The 23,680-nt window shown below is 38.4% G+C and overlaps 1 protein-coding gene across 4 annotated transcripts in view; it reads left to right on the top strand.

The window, feature by feature from the left end:
* Window positions 1-10,858: 10,858 nt before the first annotated feature.
* The window catches only part of Grm5 (glutamate metabotropic receptor 5), a 513,149-nt gene continuing 500,327 nt past the window's right edge, over window positions 10,859-23,680 (top strand). The window contains exon 1 of one of the 4 annotated variants that reach the window (XM_004658258.2): window positions 10,859-10,984. The gene's annotated coding sequence lies outside the window, so the exon portion shown is untranslated. Of the gene's footprint in view, window positions 10,985-12,972; window positions 13,166-21,340; window positions 21,485-23,680 lie in introns of those variants that run through there. The other 3 variants (XM_045145474.1, XM_045145476.1, XM_045145475.1) reach the window with 3 other exon arrangements.

The raw sequence follows: 23,680 nt of genomic DNA on the forward strand, positions 1-23,680 counted from the left end.
TATAAGTCAGACATGTCCTAAGCTGTGATGGTGGTATGGTAGTAAGAAAAACAGGCATCCATAGAAATATAATTTGAAATGTTTTAAAAGAAACAACACTAAATCATAAAAGCAATAAAAAACCATATGCTTTGAATTTCTGTGATTGCAGAAATTTGTGGAACTTTGGAACACAGAAATGTAATATATATTTTGGATTAAAAAAAGGGTGATATAAGTGAGATAAGAGCAACAAGGTTACTCAAGGGAGCGCCTGGTAGATTATATTATGCATATATTTATCTGATTTCATCTGAAATTATTTCTAATTCATGACCTACAATGATCAAAGGAATGAATTAGGATATAATTTGAAAAGAAATTATGGATGCCACAAAATCAAGGATACCAACTTACATTAAATATTGAAAATAAACCCTGTCAAGGTTTCAAGAGAATACTCATGATTGCATTTCTTATGTTATCTTAGGCAGAGGAGAGCCATGCCTACAACTCTGTGAATGAAAAATTAGAATTGGGCTGAAGAGATGGCTTAGCAGTTAAAGGTGCTTGCCTGCAAAGCCAAAGAAACCTGGTACAATTCCTCAGGACCCAAGAAAGCCATACGCACAAGGTGGTGCAAGCATCTGGTGTTCGTGTATAGTGGCTGGAAGCCATGGTGTGCCCATTCTCTCTCCCTCAATCTATCCTCTATCACTCACTTTTTCTCAAATAAACAAAAATTAAATATTTTTAAAAAAGAAAAACAAAAATTAGGATCCACTGAAGGTTATTAACTTCATCTCTGTACAGCACACCTTGTGGGTCCAGTGCATGTCTGTTTATTTATTCCTTTGATTTTCAAATCTCAGGACTCCATGGGAGAATGTTGCGTCTGCCTGGACCAGCAAGGAAGACACAACCACCAGTTCTCCTTACAGCAGTTTATTCAGGCAACTTCAAGCTTCATCTCCCCCAAGCCTCGGGCGGGGATTCCTTATAAGCGCACTCACTCGCCCACTCACTCAGCCCAATCACTCCAGGCCACGCAACCCCTCCAGACGAGCATCAGAAACCAATGAGCGGCAGAGATGGCAAACTCCTCCAAATATGGACTTGTTTGTCCCGAGCACTGAACTTCCATCAGGCGCCATCTGTAGGGCTTGGCCAGGGGTACTCTCCCCATAGGCCTTGGCCATGCGGCGGAGGGGCTCCCCACAGGAGAAGGAAACCTGTTAATATCCATGCCACTGAGGGAAGAGTGAAGACAAAGATATTTTACTCTTATAAGTAATCATCTATCTGTGATCAGATTTACCCAAGTCTAAATATTTAATTGGTGGTGGTCAAAATACTTTGCTTATGTCTAATGAGTGGAATATGTTTTATTCTCTGATTTACAGGCATGTAAGTTAAAGACAATATACCGTTAGATATTGTAGCAATGGAGGGAAATATTCTAATTCCAGAATACAGAAAATAGTAACGAAAGAAAAAGAAATGTTTCTTATTATTTAAATGACTCATGAAAATGGTCACTATGGAAACAAGACATGAATCCATGAAACATCAAGAGATCAAAAAAGTGGTCCTGAGCTTAGGATTTGTTTGTTAAATTTTAAATGTTGCTACATATTTTGAACCTTGTTTTTGCTAATTTCTTTATAAATTGAGATTTGGATTATACAGGATTTGAGGATTTTTGCAAAATTCTATGCTATGGGTATTTTCATTTTTCCTCTCCTCACTTCCTCATTTTTTCATATCTATTTATCCCTCACTCCTTTCCTTGACTCAGTCTTTCCCTCCTTTTATTAATTCAATAAAATCTTTTTTCTTTTGATATTCATCTCTTTCCTTAACAGGGTTATTACTATTTATGATGACACTTGCAGAGGAAAAAATTAAATGGAAGAAATGTTCTTTTGGCTTTTTGAATCTTAGACTATTACTGAGAAATAATAATATAGAATGTATAAAAATATAATAATAGTAACATAAGTATATATTAAATAGAAATAGGAAAATAATATAATAGATTGAAATTTATATTGAAAATACAGGAATATGAGAATAATTGGAAATAGATCACTAAATTTCTAACTAGCTCAGAGTGAACACATACATACCTATATATTTAGTTCTTCCTTTGCTTGATGAAAATTATAAGTGCATAAAATAAAATTTGTAGTAAATTAATCAGTAGCCTATTATATAAATATGTTTATATTTTTACTTGAGATGGAGAGAGAGGAGGGATAATGAGCACCCCAGGGCCTCTAGACACATGTGCCATTTTGTACATCTGGTTTTATGTGGGTCCTGAAAAATTGAACCCCAAACCATCAAGTTTTGCAAGCAGCACCTTTTATTACTGAACCATCTCTCCAGTTCACTAATTACATTTTTGAACAAAAGACACTTAATTCTAGAATATAAAAATAAGGTTTTTCAGAGTTCAAATTTGCAATTTGACCCAAGGTTTAGAAGTATTTTCAGTATTATGGCATAACATACAATTTTTGGAGATCGAATCCATTTTGAGTTTTATAATGGTATGATTTTAAAAATTTATGCTTAGGACAATGTACTTCCACTCTCCTGGTGTCACTTACTTCCTAAAGATTATATGAACATAATTTCAGAAGATTGTGGGTTTCAGACAAAAGTATGGCTTTAAGAAATTTACAAGTATAAACTATGAATATCTGCTAGGAAAGATCACTGCCATCAGAAGAGTCAAGAGAGCACACTCATATGGAAGGTCCTTTTATCTGCTGTCAAATGGGATGAATGTGTGTCTGGCTTATATGGGAACTGGAGAATCAAACCTAGTTCCTTAGGCTTCACAGGCATGTTCTTTAACTGCTAAGCCATCTCTCCAGCCCATATAAATTATGATCTTTTAAGACTCATATAACATAAATACTTTCCTTTTTTTTAAGAAGGGCTTTCTCTGGCCCAGATTAACCTTGAAATCACTCTGTATCCCAGACTGACCTTGAACTCATAACAATCTTATTCTATCTCAGCCTCCCAAGTACTGGGATTAAAAGTATTGACCACCATGACTGGTTTTATATCCTATTTATTTAACTTAAGGTATTGCAACATTAGATAAAAAGAAAAAGTATAAAGTCTGAAAATTGATTTTGAGTGTTAGAAGTACATTAAAATAACCTGTTAAACTCAAGGGAAAAAGGAGTTCCCAAGAATCAACCGGTTGATACCAAAAAAATTAACATTTTCAAAAGCTCTCACAGATGACTATTAGTATAGCAAAAGTCAGAACTACTAAACTAGAAATTCTGTATATATAACCTATTTTGGCAATTTTAGTATCTAGTTTGTGAGAGTTGCTGCTGCAAAGCACTCATTCATTAATCTCTCAACTTGTGTTTGGGAACCACCACATGTTATTCATGCTACTGTGCATGGAGAACACGTTAAATATGCTTACTCAAAAAGTTGAATGATGTTTTGCAGGAGCTGTTCTTAAAGAATGAATATATATTCATTAGGAAAATTATGGGGCTCTGAGATGCTGACATACCTAACAGGCATCTTGAGGACTGGAGAACAGGGAGAATGGGGTGGGAGGGGAGGGCAAAATGTATTGGGGCACAAAACTGGACCCAAATGGAACTGGTACCATAAAATCCTATGTCCTGAAAGACAGACTAAAAGGTTGAAATGTCATCATGTCCCTAGAGGGAACACCTCAATAAAAGGGCTCTGGAGAGGATATGATGAAGACTAAGCTTAATCATCTCTTGTTTCTCTCTCTCTCTCATTCTCTCTCTCTCTCTCTCTCTCTCTCCCTCTGTCTGTCTTCTTCTCTCTTTCTCTTTTATATTACCTTTTTCTTCCTCCTTTTCCCTTGCTGCTGGCCTGTAACTCCCCGTACCAGGATGCTGTTAACATGCACAATTAGCTGTTGATCAGAGAGACCTACATGGTTTCCCAAAAGAAGATAGGTTTCTGTCAGAGCACTTGATTACCCACCAAAGGTTAATGGAAAGACCCTATTGCCAAAGATACCATATGCTGATATGCTGTTGATATGGAACATGGAGTGACACGGCTGGAATCTGGAAGAGAATCAGTCCCCAGATGGTTAGCTTGTCTAGTGCCAGAAGTTGCTACATGAGGAAAATGGCCAACATCTGTCCAAACAACTCATGGACTAAGCTACTCAGCAGCAAACAACCTGATGTGACGCACACTCAAGTGCAATAGAGGCACACAGCCATGGTGTGTAACCAGCTGCTCTTGAATTGGCTAACAGATCCACTTAATGGAACAGAACCCATAGTTGGAACTAGAAAACAAGTCAGAAACATATCTAAAACACAAATTTGAAGCTGGCCATGGTAGAGCACACCTTTCATACTAACAGTTGGGAGGCAGAGGTCAGAGGATCACCATGATTTCAAGGCCACCCTGAGACTACATAGTGAATCCCAGGTCAGCCTTGGCTAGAGTGAGACCCTACCTTGAAAAGACAAAAAAAAAAAAAAAAAAAAAAAATTGCTTTCCAATATCAGGCTTACACTAATCGTGGGCTACACAAGGGGCTACACCTATTAAATTCTCTATAAAATAATAACAGTTATCCCACTTGGTGCCTACTTCACTCTCCATTAGAGAATCTGTTTCTTTCTTTTTTTTTTTTTAAGATGGATATAGAACCTGAGGAGACAATCAGCCCGTCATACCTCACCAGGGTCCCAGCGGAAACCAAGAGTAATTAGGGAAATGAGAAATAGTTCTGCTTTCTTGGTGAGCCTGGTGCCATCACATGAGTGAAGGAGATAGACACAGAGCACTCAACTCCTACCAAACCAGATATTCAAAGACACAGAGACTCACAAGACCTCATCACTGAAGTTGCCCTAAAATGAACCCAACATGGTCAGGGAAAATTGCAGAAGAGGGGGTGAAGAGATTGTTAGAGCCCTAAGTTGGGACATTATGCACAGAGTCATTGCCTCTTCCCCATAACTGATGGCCACCCCCACAATGCATGACACACAATCCCTAATGAAGAGGGTCCCTTCAGAGGGGGGAGGACAGATAGGGGGCTAATGGTACAAACATGGCTGTTTATACACTGAGTATGTACATAACTAACAAAGAAAAGAAATTATGGGGCTAATATTAAATGTTTTCTAAAAAGTAAAACAAAATAAAAGTACATACTGTGATAGGAAAAGCAAGCTAGTTTTGAAAAGACTAGAAAGAAGGGTGGACAAGACAATGAGTGATCTTAGGTGTCATGCTTCAGAGTTTGAATTGTCCCACGAACACAGACGGGACAAATGCAGAGGTGAGATTAATAATATAGTGTCCTTTTCCTGAGTACCTGCATTTCAATATCATATTCAGGCAGGCAAATACTTCATACTTCCTTGTATTATCAAGTTTGTTGTGACTGTACAATGCCTTTAAGTTGAATGATGACTGGATATAAAATTACTATATCCTAACAATAACTAGTATTGCATGTTTCCTATAGATAAACCATGATTCTAATGCTTTCATTTGAGTTAATCTTTTCAACTCTAATAGTCACTCTGACGTATTTGTTATTACTTTCTCTGTACTTCATGAATAAAGAGTCTGAGGAACATAAAATTTAAATCATCTATAAATGACTTGTACAAAAATGACCAATTATCAGATCTATGCAGGTTGAAATAAGAGTTCATACTCATTCTAATGTGCTATTATAATTTGACATCACATTTTATCATCTATAATGAATATTAATAGTGCACCAACTGCTTACCTGGTAACATGCTCAGTGCTCTTCAAGTTCAGGCCATTTAGTTTTTTTTTTTTTTTTTTTTTTTTTTTTCTGAGGTACGGTCTCACTGTAGCCAGGCTGACCTGGAATTCACTTTAAAGTCTCAGGGTGGCCTCAGGGTGGCAATCCTCCTACCTCTGCCTCCCAAGTGCTGGGATTAAAGGCATGCACCACCACGCCTGGCTTCAGGCCATTTAGTTTTTACAACTAATTTATATAACTTTTAATTTCTACATGCTAAGAAATAGAATTGTGTGCTTCCCCACCTCAGCTGAAGCACTTACTTTTGTGTCTTCAGATAGCATTTCTTAGACCTACTCAACATCTGTACAAATTTTGATGAGCTATTCAAAATTCTGGCTTTCACTGCTTACTGTACGACTTTAAGTAATGCCTAGTATTAGCTTGATAAATTTCTTCTAAGAAAATGTAATATTGAAAACAACAGAAATAGTCTGAATCACTATACTTGTAGAAAGTTGGCCATAATCTTAGATTTCAGGTTTTGAATATTGCTACCCGAGGATTAAATGTCGACTGAATAGTTGTAATAGCTCAGTCAGAACCACTGGCAGCCTAATTGTCTCTCAGGCACATAGGCTCAAAATTCCCATGGATAAAATCTTCTGCGTAACTCTATTAGATCATGTAAGCGCAAAATAGATTCCTTCTTCTAGTATATTTAGTCTAGCTTTATTGTCGATAAAAAATTTACAATTTTTGTCAAAAGGGTACTCTAAGAATTACTACAATACCCCCTTCTGCTACTTAAATATGTTTACTTTACAGAGAAATGAACCCAACTGGACTAAAAGTTGATTTACAAATTTCCAAATGACTAAAGTAGAGGATCTCAAAGCTCTTATTTGGCCATTATAATATCCAGTGCAGAAATCTAAACAAGATATCTATCAGCTCTCCAAAGTGCAGACAATATTGTGGTTGGGGATGGGGTGGAAAGAAAAAATAAGAGTCACAGGTTGGGGGAATGTACTTTGGGGGCACTCCTGATATGAACTGATTGGTGCATTTATGACACCACAGTGCTTACTGATACTTGCACAAGATCTGCTCTGTGATCCATGTATATTTTGACATGTAGGACAGAGGAGGTAAAAATGAATGAACAACAAGGATTGCCTAAAAAGAAAAAAGTTCTGGGTAGAATGGAGGCAAGGCAGAAAGGATAAAAGAAGGATATGATTAAACTACAGTAAGTTCATATAGTAATGTTCTCAACAAAAAGGAAACAAAACTGTAAAATAAACTCATCATAATTCCTACCATTATCATCATTAAATATCATGTACCTGCCACATCTTAGGAAGTGCATAGTTTCTTCATATTAATTATGGCTTTCCTTAGCACAAGCCTCCCTAGGCAGATTTTATTATACACCCTTTAGACAAGCAAAACAAGAAACTTCTAGTAATTATGAATCACAATTCAGAATTTTTTGTTATTTATGACTCCTATAACACAACACCATTATGAAAATTCCTGCCTACACATAGGGAAGATATTGGGGCAATGAAGACAAACTCTAATGGAATTTGAGAAGAAGAGAATTATGATTCGCTGAGACCTCAGTAACACTTTAGTTGACAATGTGAGTTTATGTATAACCAAGAAAATTAGATTTAAAAAATTATCTTTATCATTTTCCCATTTCCAGACAAGGAAGTGAGATTTGAAGGTCTAGGAGCTTGTCCAGTTCTCCTAGTCATATAAGAGCCAGACTGAGTTTTCAAAGGCAGTTTGCTAGGCCTGGTTTCAGTGGACATTCTGTTGCACCCTTCGATCAGGGCTCAAAGGATAACTGCAGCTTGGTATCTACCTGGGCTGCAAGAAAAATGTTCCACATCTTGTAATAAGAAAGATAATTGTGACCAGTGGAAACTGAGTGAAGGTGAGTATTTCTGTATTTGTCGTGTGTGTCAAGAGCTCTCTTTGGGCAGGGCTTCGTGTTCCACAACAGACTAAAGTAGCTATAGTCTGTGAGCACTCAGAGGCTAATGCGTTCTTCTTATTATTTTTATTTTTATTGCACTTTATTTTATTTCTTTTTTACTCTGCATCATGATAAAAATAAACATTGAGAAGTTCAGAGCCTGTGTTTTTCCTTCTTGGAGAGCTATACTTTAAAGTCACAAATTGCATGAGTCCAAAGCCCATGTTAGGTCTAGATTTTATATAAGAACACTTAATATGAAAATATTTCTATTTCTACTATAAAATCTTCTTTGAACATGCTGACTTTTCTAAAACAATAAAAATATCAGAAATTAACAGTCATTTCTTGGTCACTTAATGGATCCAGATAACCATAGATTGAAAATATTTAGAATTGCAATAGCCTCTATTGAGCCTCAGAACAACACAATAAAAGATTTGGTTATTTTCAAGCTTGAAAAAGTTGCTGTCAGTCATTTTAAAATGATTTTTCATGGGATTTATCCCTAGTTTTGTCAATTTTGACAATGGAAAGCAACATGTGGCCTGTATAAGTGTATCTTTATAATGTTTCATAATATTTGTTGACCATATTCTCTGTGATAGAATTTTTCTCGAGTATATGAAATAACAAAGGAATAAAAACACATTTCCTTAAGAATATTTTATCCTAAAAATAAAGATTGCTAGATCAAAGAAATTAGGATAACAATGGAGAAAATCATGTTTTGGTTTCATTAATGGCTATAAGTGGAAAAACAACAAAGAGTAAAAAGCATTGGGGACAATGAAATTCCAAGGGAAAATAGTTCACAGGTATAACTAGAGTGGATTGGCCAGGGTTTTGCAGGCATTTCAAGGAAAGGATATTTGGCCTGATGATGAGTTGGGAATATGAAAACGACAAAGGCTATTAGATGGGAACATATCAGGGACCTTTGAGGAAGAAGAATTAAATCCTGGAGACTGTAGTAGAATGAGAAAAGAGGAAGGATACTAGAAGACACACCTAGAAAGGTAAGGAGCAAAATAGAACCAGACTTAGGGCAATGGTGAAGACATGAACTGGTACTCTGAGTGAGATGAGATGTTATTGGAAAGTTTTAATTTATGTTTTAAAGATTACTATGCCAATTTGAAATCTATTGCTAAAATATGACAGTTGTTTGTTTCAGCATGGTAGTTGTAGGATATGGAGCAAAGTGTTAACATGCTAGCATATGTGATGAAGTTAGAGGTAGCAGGGTTTCCTGACCAATTGTGAAATATTAGAGAAAGAGGGGCAGGGCCTGGTGGCACACACCTTTAATCTCAGCACTTAGGAGATAGAGGTAGGAGGATCACTGAGAGTTCAAGGCCACCCTGAGACTACATAGTGAATTCCAGGTCAGCCTGGGCTACAGCTACCTAAAAAAGCAAAACCAAACCAAACCTAAATTATATATATATATATATGTATATGTTTACTTTTTATTTAAGTTTTAGACCATAAGACATGGAAATGCCTTGGTAAACTATATGTTGGATGTATGTATGGACTTTTCTTGTCTTTTCTGATATGCTCTGGTATGTCTTGGCATAGCCTCTCCATCACCCTTTGAGATGACAGGGAAGGAAATATGTGTAGGAATTTGAAAAGTTTAAGTAATTGTGTGGTTAACATGAGAATCCCATTCTTGGTTTCAGTCCACTTGTTTGCATGGTTTATTCAGCACCAGCTGGTGAAGACAGCTGGGGAACGTGGAAGATCCTAAGCTTACTTAAAGGTAGGGGTTTCACACAAAGACCAGATATGAGGTTTTATGCTCATTGTCAAAGTCCTGAATAATTGGTGGACAGACCAATTTACTCATTCTGCTTACTTGCATCACTAAAATCAAGTCATGCTACTTTTTATTTCACTCACAACTGCCATGTTCATATTTTTTTCTCATGTATGCAATACTTCTTATTTTTCTTGTTGATTTTTTGTAAAGGCTAATTACAAGTTTGACAGGTTTTCCAGAGAGTACAAAACTTTGCCGTTTGAATTTTAAGAATCTTAAAAATTACCAATACAACATCAGTATATGTGGCCATTCAAAAAAAAAAAAAAACTTGTAATGCTCAATAAGTTGTCTTAGAGTCACTTCTATTTTTTCTCTATGCTATTGTTGAGTAACAACCAAAGAATTCCTTACCTTATATCAAATATTAGTAATCAGTTATTTCATAATGACTGGCGCCTATGGTGCTCTCACCTTTTAATCTTTCATCCAGAAGCTGAAACACTCCTTCAAAATTTGCTAGACAATACCAGTGTTAGTATTAATACAATGCGTTATTTGGTTTAAATTAAGCCATGAAAGTAATTTATACCAATTTTAGCCCAAGGGGAAAAAAAACCATGTATTTAAAGATAACCTCAGCATTTTTGACGGTCTTGGGCTGTTAGAGAGGTGAGGAGGGGGCAAAAGCGATGTGAGGGGAGGAAGTAAAACTGCAGTTTAAGAAAAACCTTAATGGATTGAGGAAGAATCATATGTAACAAGAGCAGACAGATGCAAAATGGCATTAAGTAATACCATTAAAGAAACCCTTCTCCCTGACCACTCACACCTTTGAATCACGTTGGGGTTCCCTGACACACACTCTCTCTCTCTCAATCTCTCTCTCTCCTCCCCAGCCATGACTCCCCCTTCTCCTCATCATTGTCAGGAGTTTTAAGTTCCATCGTCGCCAGAGAGAGGCTGATTATCTTTGTACCTGCTCCCCCAGCTTCCCTCCGAGAGTGACACGCCACCCACGCCTGCCTCCCAGCATCGCTCAGCTTCTTCCCTAGCTCCTGGAGGGAATAGGATGCGCTTGAAAAGGGAGCCCAGGGGTAGCGTGCGCTGAACGCGGCCGTCAAGAGGCTTTAGGACCCTCCTTCGCCCCCTAAGCCTGGGCGAGCCTGCAGCACGGAGCTGCGCCGCGCCGCGCCGCGCCGCGCGCTGCAGAAGTCGGATCGAGCCCTGCGCTGCGCTGCGCTGCGCTGCGCTCCCAGCTGCGTCTGCCCGAGCGCGGCGCGGCACGTGCTCCGGGCGCTGGCGCGAGCGAGCGCCGCCGCCACCGCCGCCGCGGGCCCGCAGCCGTTCTGCTGCTGCCACTACCGCTCCCGTCGCAGCCGCTAGCGCCTCGGCGGCAGCCAAAGGCCGCCACAAAAGCGCAGGAGGCTGGCAACCGGCGGCTGGCCAGGGGAGCCGGGCTCAGGGCGCGCACCTGGTAAGCAAGGCGCGATTTTCCTTTCTCTCAGCTGTAGAGTTGCCCGGGGATGTAGGATGCCGCCAGAGCCCCTCCCCCAGCACAGGGATGGAGATTGCACCGGCAAGGGGCGGGAGCTTGGGCGAAAGGGACCGGGCAGGGCAGGTGGTGGGCAGGTGGAGGACTGTTGGAGCCAGGGGACGCTAGGAGGTCCTGTAAGTTTAGAAAAGTCACCCTGCAAAGGACATGCGTCCTGTGAATCAGACATGCATTTTCAGTCAAGAGCCCGGGCCACCGTGGTAGGGCTCCAGTGGGAAGGTTTCGAAAATCATTTTGTTTGTATTTGCATACATGAAGGATTTCAGTGGGCTCGTTCCCATATGGGGGTGGGGGAACTAAAATAATAAGAAGAAATAATAGAGATGTGAGCTAAAGCCCCCCCCCTTTCATTCTCACGCTAGTACATGTGCAGAAAAAGCGTGCATTTAGTAAGTGAGGGGGTTTCTGTGTTTTTGAGGCCATTAGATGTTTTTGTACGAGTGCAAACACTTCCTGATTCCACAGCACCGAAAAGAAGAGGCAGCAAGGGCCAGGGCCCGGGGGTGGGTGGGAGTTGAGTGGTCGATTTTAAAACCAATGTTAACAATTCTAAAATGATACTTCCATGACTACAATATCAGAAAGAAGAGGTATTCAAAAATTGGAGGGTGTTTTAAGGTTTTACACTTGTATCTCTGAACCTTTAAAGTCAAGTTCATGTATTCCTAGGTAGGCTAAGAAGATATTTTTACCGTCATTTCTCTGGTAGAACTTTCACAAAGGAAAATGACAGAGAGAAACCTGGGGAGAAAGAAGGAAGAGAAGGGAGCTGACCATGACTGGATGGGCTGCTTGGGGTGCGAGAAGGAAGCAGAGGTTGGCAGTCAGGTTTGATATCAGTGTTCATTTAGTGAGGCGCTAGGAAGTCCTTGGGCTGTTCTCTAGGAAAATATGTGACCTTGAACAAGCTTTTCAGCCCTGCATACTCACTTTCTCCATCTGCAAGATGGAGACTTTGTTCTGCCCTGTGGTACACTAAGGTCTCATAGCATGTGTGGAGAGTATCTACGGTTGTATGGTTTTGAAGACGTGCATACAAAAAAGTAAGAATACCTAGAAGATATAGATAAGGGGAGCTTCAAGACACAGCCCCTCAAAACATCAAAAGCAGTTGCCAAATCCTGACTGCTGTTGAGAAAATGTGTACTCAAAGGTCTGTGGACAGGGAGTGTGAACAAGCACACACCCAACCAGCACGCTCAGAACCCGGATTTTGGAGATTTTTTTTTTTTTTGGAAAAGCTCACATCCACAGAGCTTAAAGTGACAGTTTTGCTTGGTTGTTGTTTTATTTTTTGTTTAAGCAACAATTGCAAAAGGCATTTTTAGTGACAAGAAAGGTTATTTAAATTGGAGGATTCTGGGTGCTATTTAACATTGATTCTGGCATCAGGACTATGGCATCCCAGTTTAAAGGTTAACTTCTCAGAGTGGCAAGGAAAAGGTTGAGGTGCGGGATAGGAGTGTCTTTCAGTAAGAGCCGAAGAGACAGAGAGGAGGAAGCACAGGGGAAGTTCTTATGGGACATGGGCTTCTAAACTTCTAGGCTCAGTGGGCACCTGACTATTGCCTTGTGACTGAAGAGGACACAGGTGTTCTAATACCCTCCACCCCAGACTTGCTGGTAGGTTTGGAGAGTTGCATCCCAGATTGAACATTCCCAGATACAATTTCTGGGATGGATGCAGCTCCACCCCCATGTGAGCATCTGCCTTTAGAGCTAGTGTAGCCATCCTGGTCTATCCAGGTGCCTGTGCTCCTAAAGGAACTCTCTGTGCCACTTGGTGGCACCAAAAAGTTGCAGAGGACTCTCTCCTCTATAAATACTAACTACCTCCCCTCCCTCCTCCGCTCTCTCCTCTTCTCCCCTTCCCCCTTTCTCTGTAGCGGGAAGATTGCTGCACTCACCACCCTCAGCTCGGCTGTTCTGAGTCTGTGGATCACAGGGGGATGAGCTTGAGATCATCTTGGGGTGGGAGGAAACCCAGGACTGGAAAGGCTGGCTCAAACCCCCTTGATCCGGCGGTCCAACTTTGCAGGGGGTGGGGTGGGGGCTAGCTAAGACCTCATCTCACTGCCGCCGTTGTGGCCAACAGACAGCGGGGTAAGCTTGCTCAGTGTCTGTGTTCTTAGGTATCCCCTGGTCCTGAGAACGAAGTAGGAGCTGTTAGCTTGTGGAGCAGCTCTCCGGATGATTGGGGGGAGGGGGCGTGGGTGGAACGGGGGGGGGTGAGTGGGTGGGGGTGGGTGGGTGGCCAGAGCTGGCGAGGGTCACATCTGCTCCTTTTGCAGAAGGCTTTAGTTAATTAAACCTGTTGGCAGAAAAGGCGCGAGCAAGGGGATGCAGGAAGGAAGAGATTCAAGGGTTTAGACAGGCAGTCTGCATGCCTTTGGATCCAGTGCCTGCTCTCTAAGGCAAGGAGAACATGGTGTGGAATGCAGACTACACTTGCCCAAATCACCATAGGGCTTGAAATTGAAAGAAGCAAAGACAGAGAAGGAAAGGAAAGAGAATTGCTAACCGAGAGACCAGACCAGTCAGGGTCAAGCTGTGGCGCTCGCTGCAGGGAGAGAGGGCAGCGGGTGGTGCTGGAAGCAAATCTCTTTCACTCAGGCTAGACTGCCTTGCTCTGAACAGCAGCCTAAGCCCCCTTGCCCTTTATTTCTCCCTTGGATGCATCAGTCCCTTCCTTTCAGACACAAAGCTGGCTGGCTAGTTACCCCAAGGCAGCTGGACAGTGTGCAGAGGAGGGAGCCCAGGCAACAGGAACTTGATGACCAGAATCCAGAGCAGACCTACCAATGCCAAGTCTAGCTACTGTTCTGAGCCTAACCTACACTTAGGAACTTTGAAAAGGGCAAGGTGGATTGGTCTGGAATTTAAGACGGTCCACATTTCCCTTCATATTATGCGCCATGAGATAAAGAGACGTTGAAGAAGGAATAACAAATGTTTGTGTTGTTTAGTCACAACCCAGGCACTGCCTCAGCTGAACCTGCTTAGGTAGCCGGACAGGTACAGGGATCAAGAAATTGGCACTGGCCAGCGGGAAAGTGGATTAGTCTTTTCTTTCTTCTTTGCTGTTTTCGACATAATGTTTTATTGTTCAAAGGCCCTGAGGAATGAGCTAGGGATTATATGTGCTCCTCGTGCTGGTTTCAGGCTGACCACCCGGAACAGCACAGGAAGCACTGCCGAGCACCCACTGCCTTCCCTTCAGTGCCACACAAGCAAAGGTTTTGTGTAGATGCCCCCTGTGTTGTCGTAAAGCTTTTCATGTGCTCTGGGGAGCTTAGTTATTCTACCTTGTGTTAGGTATACATGTGATTGTCCCTTCATCAGGTGTGGGGATTTTTCTCCTTTAATTTCTTTATTACTTGTATACAACTATGCATCTAAGGGTCAGTTGTGACTATTTCTGCATTTTCTTGAGGAAAACTTCAATTCTGAGTGTTATTGGCTTAGAAATAGAAAATACTGCTTCCGGGATTCATCAGGCTAGTGACAGGAATGATATCCAGCATTTTCCAGAGGATATTCTTTCAGTACTCTGGACAGATCCTTCTAAGTTTTAGGGAAGAGTATGTACATATGCATTAACTCTTGCACACTTCCAAAATAACCTTAAGGAAAAAAAAAAGATAAATGCATTCCCTGGTTATCTATTCTCAGTGTTACAAAGTATGTAATCTATAGATGTTAACTCCTCTAAAGCAATGTGATACCACATAGTAATATTTAAGAATATAAAAAATAAAGAAAACAAAAAACCACAAAAATGGTACAAAAGATGACAATAAAATTAAGAAAGAGAAACTATTAAGTGTTCATTTATGATAGAAGGCTTTAGTTAATTAAACCTGATGGCAGAAAAGGGCATGAACAACGGGGTGCAGTGCAGTAGGGAAAAGTTCAAGAATTGAGACATATGCATATCTTTTATAAGTATATATTTTAAGAAGATGACAGAATTAGAGTGGTCCAAGTGCAGGATCAGAACTTTACTCTGTTTGAATAGATTACACAAAGCTCTTACCTCACCTCACATACACCATGGCCACAATGACAGACACACTGAGAGGAACTGAAATACTCACTGATAGATATATGTTCATACCCTATAGACTATCCAAACTTCAAGAACTCACAAGCAATGGCATGCCATACTCAGGCTTTCCTAAGTAGTGACTTTGCTATGTTGTCTAATGGATTAATTCACCTCACTAAGTATGTTACTTTTGTGACTAAAGAATTTTAAAAATGTTATCAAGTCCATTTTGCTGATTTTCGTATATATGATATGTGTATGTGCATTAATGTGGCTTATTCATACTCTATATGCATGCATGGGTAGGATCTGATGTGCTTCCTCCATCACTCTCCACTTTATTTCCCTGAGAAAATGTCTTTCACATAGCCAGAAGCTCCCCATTTCAGTTAGGCTGGATGACCGGCGAGCCCCTGCAATTCTGTCTCTGTTCTTTTCAGAGTTAGTTAGGGTTATGAGTGTGAGAAGAAATGCTTGGATATTTATATCTTTGCTGATGACTGGACTTGGGTTCTCATGATTGTGCAGCAAGTCCTCTTAATCACTAAGCGTCCCCAACCCCTAAAGATTTCCCGTAGTTCTTCATTTGTTACTTTTCTTCAAGACACTTTGGCCATTTTGTAAGTACATTCCTTTGTTGTCTTTTGCGGAATGGTGAGAATAATTTTGGATTTAGAACACCTATAATCCCAGCACACAGGAGGCCAAAACAGGAGGATTACAGTGAGTTTGAGGCCAGCATGAGAGTGCATAATGAATTTCAGGTCAGCCTGGGCTAGAGCAAGACCCTACCTCCAAAAAGAAAGAAAAGTCCCATTAAACCTGCATGTGGTAGCACGCGTCAGTAGTCACAGCACTTGTGAGTTAGGAACAGGAAGATCAGGAATTCAAGATCACTGTCAGCTAGCAGGTTAGAAGCCAGCCAAAGATATGTAAGACCCTGTCTCAAAAAGGAAGAGAAGCTGAAAAATTAAATTAAGTAACAATAAATAGGTGATATTACAGGGAAAGTACAAGATAAAATTAATCATAAAATCTCTGCCCTTATTTATTATACCTATTTTATACAAGATTTTCTATTTCCATGGGATGAAGAAAGAGACATACATAAATAGACCTTCATATACATTTTATGATATATATATATATATATTCTATTAATGTTATATGACTTTATGGAAAAATGCCTATCAAATGTGTGACTGTATATACAACATATGCTAAGCAAATTTGATTTACTTGGTACTTGGATATCCTCAAGCTGGATTACATAAAAGAGAAACATGCTGTTGTTTGAAATTATGAGTTTGGAAATACTAATCTTATTATTCCAAAGGTATCACTTAGTTTTTATTACTGTCAGTGAGTGAAGCTTCAGAGAGATGGTAATAACCAAAGAAATAGTTTTATTTCCTGTTTGTTGTATAAGTCAAGAACAAACACATTTCAATTTTGACTCTGAAGTTTCAACTGCTTGTAAATCAGATAGTATCTTCTTGATATTCTCTTATCTCAGTTGGATAAATGTAATTCAGTACAATGACATACCATATGCTTGTGTTAATTTCCTCAAAATTCATATAAAGAGAAATAAATCTATATTTTACCAGTCCTCATATTATTTGAATTTTATGTACCATTGCACAGAATAGCCTCAAGTCAAAAGTTATGGTATACACTAATGCTTGATCTAATAACTACCATTTATTGACTATATAAGCCACCATTTTAGACAATAGATACCTCATTTAATCCACATAAAATTAATACAAAGTAATAATTGCTTTTGCTTTTATACTGTGGACAAGTGAACATTTCTACATACTTTATTGTGAAAATGATAATTTCTCACTTTTAATATCTTGAGACAAAAAGAGCATAATGAAACTATCCACATCAAGGAATATATGTTTACATATGCTGTTTTGTGTGTTTCCAAATGAATTTTTGGATTTTTTTTTTAATTTTCTTAAAGAATGCCATTGGAATTTTGATGGAGATTGCATTAAATGTGTAGCTTGCTTTTGGTAAGATTGCCATTTTCACAATATTGATTCTTCTGATCCAAGAACAAGGAATGTCTTTCCATTTCCTAGTGTCTTCTGCAATTTCTCACTTGAGTGTTTTAAAGTTTTCATTGTAGAGATCCTTCACTTCCTTGGTTAGGTTTGTTCCAAGGTACTTTATTTATTTATTTTGATGCAATTATGAATGGGAGTGATTCTCTGATTTCATCCTCTGTGTGTCTGTTGAAGAGTTGTATGTATGTAGTATACATATGTTATCCATATTCTATATCTTTCGCTAGCTAGATAGCTAGATATAGAAACAGATATATTATTTTCATTATATTATATATATATTATAGATATTATATATAATCTAGATTCTATACCTCTAGCTAGCTAGATATAGATACAGATATATAGAGAAAATATATAGTGATATATGTAGTCTTTGCAACCTGAATACATCATGTTTCCATAAGACTAAGATAATTCAGCCTATGGTAGCTGAATTTCACAGAAGTCTTTCACTATGGTTGCCAGTGAGTTATGGTGTACTTGGAAGTACAGCTTCTGGCACCAGATTGCCTGAACATGAATCTCACCTTTGTCACTGAGTAGTTGTGTGAACTTGGAAAGCACTTAAATCACTATACTTCAGCTGCCTTGTTTTTAAAATGGTACAGATAGAAATTATCTTACTGCCACTGAGTTGGTATGAAAGATTAATTGTGCAGATCTGAGTACTCTGCCTGATCTATAGTGATCAATGTATCAATATAAATTATGACTATTAATCATATTCAGGATTTTTGATATAAAGCATTTCTGGGTTCTCTTGTTATCCATCTTCTTAATGGCTGCATTGACTGAGTTCTATTTTTGTATTGTGAACCTAACAACAAAGACTGAGATAAAGAGAGACTAAATAACTTGTCTAATGTCCCACAACCTATGCCCACAGCAAAACAGGTATTTGAATAGAATGGTACTGAAATCCCAAGCTCTTACTCCTAACGTGATTATTGCCTGTAACATGGAAGTATAGGCTGACTTGCTTGAATTCTACTTTGAATCAGAAACATCTTTTCTACCACATGGGAGTGTGAAAATATTTCTTTGTCTCAAACATCCATGAACATTAAAAATATGTATGCAGGGCTGGAGAGATGGCTTAGCGGTTAAGCCCTTGCCTGTGAAGCCTAAGGACCCCGGTTCGAGGCTCGACTCCCCAGGACCCACGTTAGCCAGACGCACAAGGGGGCGCATGCGTCTGGAGTTCATTTGCAGTGGCTGGAGGCCCTGGTGTGCCCATTCTCTTTTCCTCTCTCTCTCTGTCTCTCTCAAATAAATAAACAAAAATTAAAAAAAAATATGTATGCAAATATTTGGACATAATTACAAATAAAAATAATACTTAATTGTCTTACATGTATTATTTATTTTTTAGGAAAACTATTCAAGGAAATTAAAAGAAGATTTAGAAGCAAAAAGTATAGATTTTATATAGATATGAGTCTGTTGGTGGTGTAGTACCATATAGAAGCATTCTTTAGGGGTTACCTGCTACAATAGTTCTAATAATAGGTTGATATTAACTTTTTCCATAAATGTTTAAAAGAAGATGAAAGTTTCATGATCATAATGGCATTAGTGGGCACCATAAAATACAACTCACATACATTTTATTTTGTAATAATAAAATATTTAGAAAAATCATTTTCCTTAATGTAGTATAATTTAGGAATCTATAAATAATACCATATTCTTATTAATTTAAAAATCAGTAAAATAAAATTTTGAAAAAAATATACTTAGGTTGCTACAGAATGTAGCTTTTGCTGTTACCCTTGTATATTGAATTTTGTGCTCTTTTAAACAGCCATTGATACTCTTCATATGTTCATTTACTGTGATTTGTGGGTACTCAAAACTATACTAGCTCACTATAAGAGAATGCCCGTGTTAACCCTCACAGTTTAAATTACCTTTGTCAATATTGATGACAAATTTGTTACCAATATAACATACAAACAAGTAGCAAATTCAAGAAGGCAAGCCAAACCAAATTGTTCTACTTGATATAATCTGGAAATTTCAGAGAAAGGCTGTGTAAGAATGGTGAATGCAGATAGTGTCTTGTTAGCTCATTTTCTTTGATGATTACGTTGAGCTTGCTAGGTAGGCTGAGTTTCATGTGAATCAGTGGATTTCAGGTGCAAGTAGTTTTGACCATTAGAGAGCATCCAGTGATATCTGGGCACAAACTTAGTTTTCACAAGTAGGCAATGGTGCTATTGGTCACCAATAACAGTAGTCACAGACCAGTGATATGGCAAAATATTTTCCAAAGCATCAGATAGCAGTGCCTTACCATTGTAGTGTGGTTGAGAAACTGTGACTTAAATGACATTTGTAAACAGAGTTAACTAAAGTAAATTTCTTCTGCAGTTTCTGAGGATTTTTCATGACTCACATTAAAACAAATATAACATTAAATGGAAAATAGCATTATTGCAACGGCGACTAGATATAGGGAAGTTGAAGAAACCAAGTCATATTTTTCCTCTGGAGGACATTGTCATAGGATTATATCATGTGGATGTTGGAGTTAGCAGCAGTTGGGCTCATATTCTGTCTATACCATTTGTTAAAGAGGTGAGAAATTTAGTAAGAGTTCTAACTATACTCCTCTATAATTCAAAGCATTCTATAGTTAGTAATCACACACACATCATAGGTTTGTAGCAATGCTTACATTAAATAATAGTTATATACTTTTCACACAAACAGTAAATATTACCTATTAATAAGTAAACATAGATAAAGTTATAAAAGCAGAACCACATTTTCAAGCATCTGATGATAGGTAATGCAATAGGAATAATAATAATAATGCCTTATGGTACTTAGAGGTATTCCATACCTATTAAAAAATCAACTGAAGGCTATAAAATGGGTGAAAGTCTAAAATCCCTGTTTGATTATTAAATTGATACTAGTTAAAAATGGTGGATTGTATTTTTTTTTTTTTATTGCTTGACTGCAAAAAAGAAAAAGAAAAAAAAAACAACAACAAAAAAACAACACCAAGGACGCTTCAGATCTTCATGGACTACTAAACCAAACCACTTTTTAAATGATTTGCAGTGACTTACTAAGCTTTATTTTACTGCCAGCACATTTTAGCTAATGCGTAAAAGTGCAGATTTCATCTTTGTACAGTACCACTTATGGCTTTTGGGGGCTGGATTAAAATATTGCCTATTCATTGTCCTAGGTTGAACAAAGGGGCTGCTGTTGTTTTTTTGTTTACAAGGTCACAGATGTGTACTACAGATGGTGATGGCTGTGAAGCTCTCCTCACACTATGTGGAGCTCAGTATCTCTGCACCTCTGATCTGTCTATGTGCTTGCTTCTTAAAAAATACAACAAAGACAAAGCCAGCATATGTAATCTTGACACCCTTGACTATTTGTGATGAGGCTATTGTTCAGGCAGAAGGAATCATGTCAGTGTTGATGTCCCGAGCTCTGTGATTTGCTTGTGTGAGGATTAAGTTATATAACAGACATCTGTGCCAGAAAGATGATCAGTATTTGAGAAGATTGTTGAAATAAAAGATAATGTAGGCATGATTTTTTTTATCACATTACCATTTGCTACTTATAGAAAATTCCCCCCACTGATATCTCTTTTTCATATTCATGTAGGCCACGAGACTCATAGTTAATTAACATAAGGTACATTTTTGAATATTAAATTTATGTCCATTCTTTTTCTATGGTGGGTAGTGAATCCAGAAATACAAAGTGATCAAGCACTCAAATGATTCTGAAATTGGGACTGTGAACCAGCATTTCATATAAGTTGAACTATCCATACATTTACCCATTTGAGTGAATTGAAAATCTCCATATTACTAAATGATCAATCTGTACCATTTATAGCCTTTTAAAAATCATTATATGAGGTAATAATGCTCCTTCCAGCGTCTACAGCATGAAGGATCTTTTTTATCCCACTGAAATACATCTACCACAGTCTAATAAAGACAAAACAAGCCTTGTATTTTTGAGATTGTTTTTGTATCATATACAAAATGATGATAATCATTCTTGGATGTATTTTTTTTTTAGGTAAAAGTGAAATCAACAATACAAAAGAGCTATTTCTACTAAAAGTAATGTTTCCTATTTTGATCTGCCAGATTGCCATTGAAACAAAATGAGTGAATCTCACAGTGAGTCTGCTAAGGAAAACTGGCTTAACTGTGAACTTGTATAGTGTCCAGAGAGAGCAGTTTCTCTCTGAGAACATATTTGGAGGTCTTGAATTGATGAGGCTTAAGAAAAAGACTTTTAAAGGTGAGGTCATTTCTATCAGTAGTTCCATGTTTACATACTTGTGCTACTGAAATATTTTCCAAAGCAAATAAAGGAGGTAGGGCTAGGGATAGGGATATGTGTGTGTGTGTGTGTGTGTGTGTGTGTGTGTGTCTGTGTGTATGTGTGTGTGTGTGTATATATATATGAATATACAGTTTATGATGAGAAAATAAGGCATCTTAATATCTAACAACAGCAGTTATTTAAATAAATTTTGGTTTGGTAATACAGCTGAATACTACTCAATTGTTGAATAGATATTCTCCTTTTATTTGTAGAGTGAGTGGCTATGTCCCTCACTTGCTTGTGAAGTTTGTCTCTCTGACTCAGGTCATTCATCATCTAGAAATGTGCACAATTATTTATTATGTAGTTTATTTTACAATTAAATACTATTTAATGTTGCATAGTAAGTAATGTGCTTATCACATGGAAAGAGGTCTCTGTTACAGTCTCTGTCTCTGCCTCTCTTTTCCCCTTCTCTTTAGTGTTTAGAATCAAATTCTGGGCCTTGCATATTCTAGGCAGGTAATATACCAGTGAGCCATACATCTAACCCTATGTGTGTTTTCATACAAGTCTCCAACACCAAAAGAGCTACTATAGAAAGATGTTTACAATATATTATATGTTGAGGAACAAAATATGGAAATATTTAATACTGATATTACATTAAATAAAGACATGTAAAATTGGATACTTAGGAAATTATAAAAGATATAAAACTGTATAATATGATTAAGTCTGGATTCTGAGATGAAAGTTTGTTACAATGTCAGCCTACTCTACTAAGAGATCATTTCGTCTTCATGGTTCAGTTACCCTGAATCATCACTGGAGCCCTTTCTATTTCTATGATGTTATTTTACTTATTTTGTTAAAAATGCAACAAGAGTCCTCAAGCTTTTCCCTTGATTTTTCACAGCCCTGCTTCTCTTTTTTGAGCCCATTGGCTAGAAGCAGGTTTCTCATATGCTTTTCAATTTTCTGGAGTGGAAGGGAACGCTATCGTGGAATCTTCAATCGGTAGTTAAAGAGAAGGACAAGTGGAGGCATTTTGTTTTATTTGTGGGACATCCAGGATTTTTTGAATATCTAACTTTGTGTAGAGTGTACTAAATTATGGTAAGGAGAGTTCATATTTAACTTTTAATAAATTTCAAATTTGTTATAAGTGGAAACGTGTAGCCATATTAACTTAGCAATATATATCACAAGACAAAGAATAGATAAAAGCTGCTCTGTGTGCTCAAAGGATCCCCTGAGCACTACAAATGGAAAGATCTGGGATTGTTTCAGAAATAAACCACTTAAAAACATTATCCCCACTCTTCAGCAAAGCTTTTGGAGATATGTACCACTCTCATGCAATTATAACAGAAGTCTGGGGGTTCCTTCCCGGTAAATAAATATATGCCAACACAGCAATTTACAGAATTTACGAATTTACAGAATTAAAATCCACAGTCCAGAGAGTAAGGTTTAGTGAGACTTCATTAGATTAACAAAAGGAAAGAGCACAAAGTACAGAATGCTCCTGCCATGTGGAAGGCAGGAAGGGGTAAAGAGCCCAAGGGAAGTTGGAAAAGGGCCATGGCTTAAAGAAACACAGGCACACACCCCCGTGGTGGGAAGTGGAACAAAAGGATGTAAGCCTTTTGGGGAAAAAAATGTTAAAAGTCCCCTTCCCCCATCCCAGCTGCAGGGGTGGTGGGTGGTGTGTGGGAAGCTTACCAGAGCAGGGTCTTGGAGGTTCAAGCCTTAGCAAGGTGAGCAGCCAGAAAGAGGCCATGTCCACCTGTGCAGCATTTATTTATAATCTACTCCAGTGAACTTCACTCTCAGGCTCAGGGGAATTCTGAGTGGTCTGGACTGGCTCAGGAGGAGGCCAGCACTCCTGAGTAGGAGGTAAGGGAGACAGAGACCTGGATGAAACTGGATCAAATGATGAATTCCAGTTCTGCCAAAGCAGGCTGTGTGGTATTTCTTTTAGTTCCATCTTCTGACCCTCTCCTAACTGGCTACTTAACAATAAAGCTATCTTACTAGCTCCTAGCCAGTATTGCCAATATAAGACTCAGAGAGCCTCAGTGTTCAAGGACACATAGCTAACAAAGAATATAGCCAGTATTCACACTCGACTCTACCTGATTTCAAGCCTATATAACTTTGTCA

This window comes from Jaculus jaculus, chromosome 3 (assembly GCF_020740685.1).
Source record: "Jaculus jaculus isolate mJacJac1 chromosome 3, mJacJac1.mat.Y.cur, whole genome shotgun sequence".
Taxonomy (NCBI): Eukaryota; Metazoa; Chordata; class Mammalia; order Rodentia; family Dipodidae; genus Jaculus; species Jaculus jaculus.